A 7,607-nucleotide genomic window follows, 5' to 3' on the forward strand; every position below is an offset into this window, starting at 1 on the left:
GTATAAAGTTTTGAAGCACATTAATAGAAAACTAAGCGCATCAAGACACCATCGCACAATAAACATTTAGACTAGGCAGCTTACACTGATACGTAGATGTTGATGCACCTTGATCTTCCTAAACCGACCATCAAGATACTTTTCATCCCTTTAAAAACAGGTAGTCTCCATTTTAAGGGGAGACTTCACCCTAAAACTTCACTTTTTTCAAAGAAATTTAATGGCTATTTCAAATCGTTAGAGTGTTTATTGTTAGATCCCAAAGTGCCTTGGCTGTATTAGAATTAAAAGTACATCTAAGAAATGTTTGAAATACTGACTCTGTAATGAGCTATGACACACGCAAAGATTCCAAAGATAAACTTTTCTGTCACCATCAGACACAACCATCTATACTGCCACCTTGGCAAAGTTTAAGCTGGGAAAAACAAGTTGCAAGATTACCAGGAAAACTGAAGCAAAACAATTGCCACCCTGTTGTTAGAAATCAATTACTTTGCCTGTTAACTGTGTAAATATAAATTTGTGGAATACACTGAAGTCGTGTTCAGTACAACCAACAACCTTCAAGGAAATAGTCAGTGGCTTACAATAAGATAACTCTACCACTGCACCTCCTCAGGAAGACCGTGAGTAAATTTTTATTCAAAAAATTCAAGAAAGAAGCTACCCTGATCTTGACACTACAAGAAGGAGCCTCATATAAGCAGGAAGGGAAAACGTATGGTGCTCCTAAATCTTAATGGGTATTTGTCTTGTAGTAGCATTCATTTTTTGATGAAATGTTGAAATCCATTTTACCATAAGTTTGTTTTTATCATAATTATTAAACAACCAGAATGAAATTTTTCTAGGAAGTAGTCTTCATGAGTTCACATACTTCTATGTACCAATATATTCGAAAATGTAATTCTTTTATTCTATCATCAGATTTATGCGTCGATAATTAAAGAAAATTTAAGGCTGAAATTGGAAATAAACACAAATAACAGATTATTAATATTTCTCATAAAATGAATGCACAGAACCATTGAAATTGTGTTTTGTAAGTGTACTATAAAATACGGCATGTGAAGATTGTGTTTGTGAGTACAAAAAGTTGGTTTTCAAGAATACCATAAAAAATCACATTAAAAATTCAAACGTCGATAACCAATGAAGCTATGAACTTCTAAACTTGGTTATTGCTACATCTTTACATAACAAATACGATCTTAAGATTTGGTTGCTATCAGCAAAGTATGAGAAAAGTTAAAATTTTGGGTGGAGTCTTATCTTAAGCATTGCGCGGTATAAACTGTATGTTTGTACCTAAGGCTATGCCGAACCTAATTATAGTTATTCCTCTGAGGAGGGCATTTTGTTTGTACTTCTCCTGCGCTACCAGTCGGTCGTGATGCTCTGCGTAACGACGGCTTTTACCGAAAGCGCTCACAACCCAGGCGACGAACGGGCGTGTCGGTTTTTCTCGCCTAGTCACATCCTCGATAGGTATGCTGTAGTCATGTGTTTCTGTAGTTTTAACATATGTTGAAAGGTTGGAAAACTGCAAGCAGTCACTTATTAAAATAATTTATTTTGTCTTTAACAGTTTCATGCTGGTTTGCTCGTCTTCTAACGGAGGGAGAAAGTGTCGATTTAGCTGCTTGTCATTTGCCTGGGTTTCCGCTCCAAAAATTTTGTATTTGGTGTCTGTCCAGATAGGTGATTGTAAGAGCCTCTCATGGTGAATGCGCCGATTATTTCCTAGTAAAGCATTACTGTTTGAGATAGTCTTGTCAGTCTTCATTAGAGAATATTCTACAAATTTCAAATGACATTTATCCCACTCTGTGTCGTTTCCAGGAAGCACCATCAAAGATAGTCTCTTTTAACCCCCAACCCCGCCCGCCCCCATTAAATCCATTTACAATATTTACAAGTTTGCCAATGATTACATGTAACTGATTTCCAATATTCACCAATTTTTCAATGATTCTGACGTTTTAGTCGTCACTGTAACAGTGCATAGGCCACACTAGTGAGGGCCGGTCGGTGTGGTCGAGCGGTTTAGGCGCTTCAGTCTGGAACCGCGCGACCACTACGGTCGCAGGTTCGAATCCTGCCTCGGGCATGGTTGCGTGTGATGTCCTTAGGTTTAAGTAGTTCTAAGTTCTAGGGGACTAATGACCTCAGATGTTAAGTCCCATAGTGCTCAGAGCCATTTGGACCATTTTTGGCACACTAGTGAAAAATGATTTTAAGATCCCATCAGTTCGAAGTTATTTTAAAGCTTATTCATCCGTTTCGTCAGTCTTCATCGCTGAGTTTTTACCTCTTTTCCCATAAGAGTTTAAAATCAGTCTGTCAAACTAGTGTCCATGGTACTCTATATCTTCTCGAAGTCTTTTCACTCGTGAGCAAACATTCGGATGAACTTTTGATATTAACATATTTATTCTTCGGTTCCATCCTTTAGAGACCTTATTAATGCCGTGGCACCTTCGACTGCAATTCCACATCTGTCTTGGCATGTGTTCGTTATCGAACCAATAGTTCTCTAAATAGCCATAAAGTACTGAAGCTTTTGGTTCCCAGGCGTGCTCTCCTAACTACAGCTTTCTCTCCTGAGTACACAGCCGACCATCAGCCAACATTTCCAAGGGAAGATGTGCTAGAGCAGAACACATTCTTATGTGACAGCGTATTTCCTCGTTTTCCTTATAGACTGGAAAGAAACCGCAACAGTGAAGTTTCTTCCACAAACACTGATTAAAAAGATAATAGCAAATAGTAACATCTGTTCCAGGAAACAAACTGTTACCAGCTTGGACGATGGCAGTTTCGAAAGCCATCATCAGGGATACAGGGTTCCGTCCAGGGATATTGTTTTAATAGCTCTAAAAACAGCGTTCCTCACTTTTTATTCGGCCACAAAGCGCAAACAAAAAGAACTATAAAGGTTGGCGTGGAGCACAAACAACCATGCAAACTGCTTGCTCAAACTCTGGAACGTTCCACCCACAGAAAATGATTCGCTGTTTGAGAAAGTAGTCAGAGAATGGAACTCAAATATTAAGAGTGGTATAAGACTGGGTTGCAAAAAGAAGAACCTTAAAGTAAATTGCATTGCTTTTGCAGATGATATGGCCCTGTTTGCTGAAACAATGGACGAAGCACCGGAGCAAATCCTTGAACTAGAGAAACAAGCAGCCAAAATTGGTCTTCACATCTCCTTTGAAAAAACTAAGATATTGACAAACATCAAGCACTCATGTAAATACCTCTAAGTTCAAGAACAAAAGACTGAAATAGTAAAAGAATCCAAATATCTCGGAGAAGGGATTAGTTGGAATTCCGAGGAAGGCAAAGCAATGGAATCCAGAAAAAATAAACTTGAATTGGCCTTCCAAATAACAAAAAATACATAAAACAAAAAATCCGTTTCATGGGGGTCCAAAATTACACATTACAAGACAGTGATTAAGCCAGAAGCACTGTATGCAGCAGAAACACTAAACATGAATTTCAAAGGCCAAATGGAGAAACTTGAGCTAAAGGAACGAAAAATTTTATGAAAAATCATAGGACCAAAATTTCAAGACAGTAGGATTATATACATCAAAAATGAAACTCTCTACAAGAAAATTTTTAAGAAAAATCATAGGACCAAAATTTCAAGACAATAAGATTATATACATCAAGAATGAAACTCTCTACAAGAAAACTGAAAAACGTTCAGATACTATGCGAAAAATGAGGATACATTTTTTGGTCATCTTCTCAGAATGAATTCCAACAGATTAATCAAACAAATCTTTGACTTTTTTCGTAACCGCAAAACGAAACCCAATTGGTTTAAAGAAACTGAGAAAGATCTAGTAGAATTAAAGATTTCAGAAAATTCGCTTTTCGATCAAACAGCTAAATAATTACTAAAGATGAAAACATAAGGTTCCATGACAAATCTACACAAAAGTCCAAACCCCTCACCTAGATAGAAGAGAGGAAAATGTCAGAAAGAATGAAGAAATACTGGGCCCTAAGAAAAGAACAACGCACAAAGAAATGATTGATCCAGCGTACCCCAAAGAGGGTGAAGCGAAAGAAGAAGAAGAAACATGCTTTTCCCTTTTCGCTGGCAACACCAATATTCTGTCATCCGGTCTCTTGCTAATAACTGCAAGTAAAAAATTGCTACCGTCATTCTTCAGTAAATTATATTCTTCGAAGAATATTCATCCAGAATGGGTGCGATCTTTTGTAGTTCCCATATATTTTCGCCTAATGAGATGGTACTATCTCGAGGAAAGAGACGCCCTACTTCAACGTTAAGTGATGAGAGTCTAACGTCTGCTACTTTTATCCTCTTCTTTGCACTGACAAAATGTTTTCACACTTCATATGCTGCTTCATCGGGAATACAAACATGGCTACCTTCCGCTAAACTGTGTTACTTTTTGTGGATAATGTTCCTTTGCATTTACTGTTTCCAATGTTTACACAACGCCAGTAAGTCACTTGTTGTTTGTTATTACACTACTGGCCATTAAAATTGCTACACCACGAAGATGACGTGCTACAAACGCGAAATTTAACCGACAGGAAGAAGATGCTGTGATGTGCAAATGATTAGCTTTTCAGAGCATTCACACAAGGTTGGCGCCGGTGGCGACACCTACAACGTGCTGACATGAGGAAAGTTTCCAACCGATTTCCCATACACAAACAGCAGTTGGCCGGCGTTGCCTGGTGAAACGTTGTTGTGATACCTCGTGTAAGGAGGAGAAATGCGTACCATCTCGATCCCTGCAGAACCCTACATTTCAGCAGGATAATGCACGACCGCATGTTGCAGGTCCTGTACGGGCCTTTCTGGATTGCTGCCCTGGCCAGCACATTCTCCAGATCTCTCACCAACTGAAAAGGTCTGGTTAGTGGCGGCCGAGCAACTGGCTCGTCACAATACGCCAGTCAGTACTCTTGATGAACTGTGGTATCGTGTTGAAGCTGCATGGGCAGCTGTACCTGTATACGCCATCCAAGCTCTGTTTGACTCAATGCACAGGCGTATCAAGGCCGTTATTACGGCCAGAGGTGGTTGTTCTGGGTACCGGTTTCTCAGGATCTATGCACCCAAATTGCGTGAAAATATAATCACATGTCAGTTCTAGTATAATATATTTGCCCAATGAATACCCGTTTATCATCTGCATTTCTTCTTGGTGTGGCAATTTTAATGGCCAGTAGTGCATAACCCACTACACAACAACGACCGTTGTAAATTAATAAAGGCTTCCCTTTGGTAGTCTTGGTGAACTCCATTATCTCAACAAGGAACACCACTTGCCAGTCAAGGGTCCGCTGTAGCGCTGTACTCTGGGGTAAAGCCACGCACACTACGAACTTGAGCGGGGCAGGGGAATGCGCTTTGGCCTTTCCCAGAATACGACGCAGGTAGCGGCGACAGGCCGCTGTATCCTACTTCTGGAATACCCCGTCCACTACCTACAATGTCCTCGGCTCCATGCAAATGTCGACACCTTCCCTTTCAATACAACAGTCACTCCATTCAACTGTCACAAACTACTGCAGCGGTGGAGGCCAGTGGACGGCTCGTGCATCAATATCAAAACACTTTTAACAGTGTAATTAAGTGCGGTGAGTTATGTTGGTGATATTCTTTGCGCGATTGAATAAAAGATACGCCGCTGTAGTTCAACTATTCATATTGCTTTGTCACCCTAAGAATGTTTAATTAAACATTATTTCATACACTGTACAAAATTTCATAACAAATTCTTTAAATAAATAAAATATAGTCCAAACGCTGCCTTGTATCCCATAAATTGTTTAAATAAACAATATTCCACACATTACCTTGTTTACCAGAAATTGTTTAAACAATATTCCATACACTACAGTCGATTCCCCGCCAAAAAGGCCAATCAACTATTCTCTTTCCCGCCAATTTGCAAGTGGGGAAGGGGATGGGGAGCTCTGGGGGGGGGGGGGGTATTTACAGAGGGGTAGGGTTTAATTATTTGATCGATATAATTAATTAGTCAATTAACTAAACTGGCAGAAGTAAAGCTGTGAGTACCGGGCGTGAGTCGTGCTTCGGTAGCTCAGATGGTAGAGCACTTGCCCGCGAAAGGCAAACGTCCAGAGTTCGAGTCTCAAAAACCTTCTTATAAATCCCAAGGAGCAGTTTTAGAGTAGAATTTATAAATATTTTACGGCCCACTACATATGGCTCCTGTAGAAGCAGCAAAGACAAAATTGGACTAACAAAAGCAACTGCAGAAAACAGACATTCGAACAGCGCTTCATGCGTGGTTGGAAGAATCACCATCGTTGTCAGCGTCATCCATCGTCATCATCAGCGGTTTATCGTCGTCCGCTGGAGAGAAGTCTCCTACCAATTTCCGCACATTACGAAATTCAGCTTCTCCCATACACTATAGCCCTACATGTTCTTTACGTCGTCAGTCGATCTTTCGTTAGGTAGTTCTCTATGTCACTTGAAAGTCTCTTCGGGTTTGCTGAAATTTGATGAAACTGTGGTAGTTGCCAACATTTCCGGTTTTTGGAACAGTGTCTATAAAGAGGCGATTGAAATTAGGTTGGTGGATAATTTAATCAACAGAGACAATGGGTTTCATCTTAGCAAGACGTGGATTCCTGTATTGTATCTCATCAAAATTGAACGTTTCTCGGTGCGGCCCTGAGTGCGATATATCGTTGCCAGCAGTGTTTCACTAAGGGCGGCGCCACCTCCCTGTCTTGGAGGGCAGCAGCCGTGATGGGCGGCGCATGCACCGTGTACTGAACGGTGGCCTGTATAGGACGTCGATTAGCAGCCTGGCGTCAGTTCTCAGCGAGACTCATCAGCAGAAGCAGCATTCTCCTGAGGATGGCGACCAGCTGGATCGCCGAAATATCGAGTCAAGTTGATTTTAGAATCCGGCAGCAAGCCCGAAGGCGCTTTCAAGACTTATTACGCCGGGAAAGCCTATGTAATCACTCTATGTCACTTCTTACCACGAGAAATCCAATCCAGATCTTTCGTAATTGATCACCCATCATTTTAGATCACTGCAAGCGCAACAATCTCCATTTAAGGAATATGAAGATAGTAACTGCTCTCGAAAGAACAGATACCACTGGTGACCGTCCAACTTCTCTAGAATAAATGATAATTAATTGAAACCCGCAGCTGCTGATAGGTGTTGTTGATATACCTCGATGGGGACAGCTGAAAGTGTGTGCCCCGACCGGGACTCGATCCCGGGATCTCCTGCTTACAGGGCAGACGCTCTATCCATCTGAGCCACCGAGGACATAGATGAACAACGCGACTGCAGGGACTTATACCTTGCACACTTCCCCTGACACCCACATTCCCAACTGTCCACAATCTACATACGTAATGTTCCTAATAAATATTTGCCCATCCATTCATTACTCGCGCCAACTAAGGTGACGATTCCCGTAAGAGTTCGGGCAACATGTGCTCTTTCGCACAGACGAAGGTCAATGGCCTGGTAGCCTTTAACTATATAGGAAGATAGTAACTGCTCTCGAAAGAACACATACCATGGATGACCGTGCTGTTTCTCTAGAAT

General features: G+C 40.9%; 1 non-coding gene across 1 annotated transcript; it reads right to left on the minus strand.

Moving 5' to 3' along the window:
• Positions 1–7,248: 7,248 nt before the first annotated feature.
• Trnat-ugu lies at positions 7,249–7,322 on the minus strand. The gene has a single exon. It is a non-coding gene; the product is annotated as a tRNA-Thr (tRNA).
• Between the last annotated feature and the right edge of the window lie 285 nt (positions 7,323–7,607).

The sequence above is a fragment of the Schistocerca americana genome, chromosome 7 (genome assembly GCF_021461395.2).
Source record: "Schistocerca americana isolate TAMUIC-IGC-003095 chromosome 7, iqSchAmer2.1, whole genome shotgun sequence".
Lineage (NCBI taxonomy): Eukaryota > Metazoa > Arthropoda > Insecta > Orthoptera > Acrididae > Schistocerca > Schistocerca americana.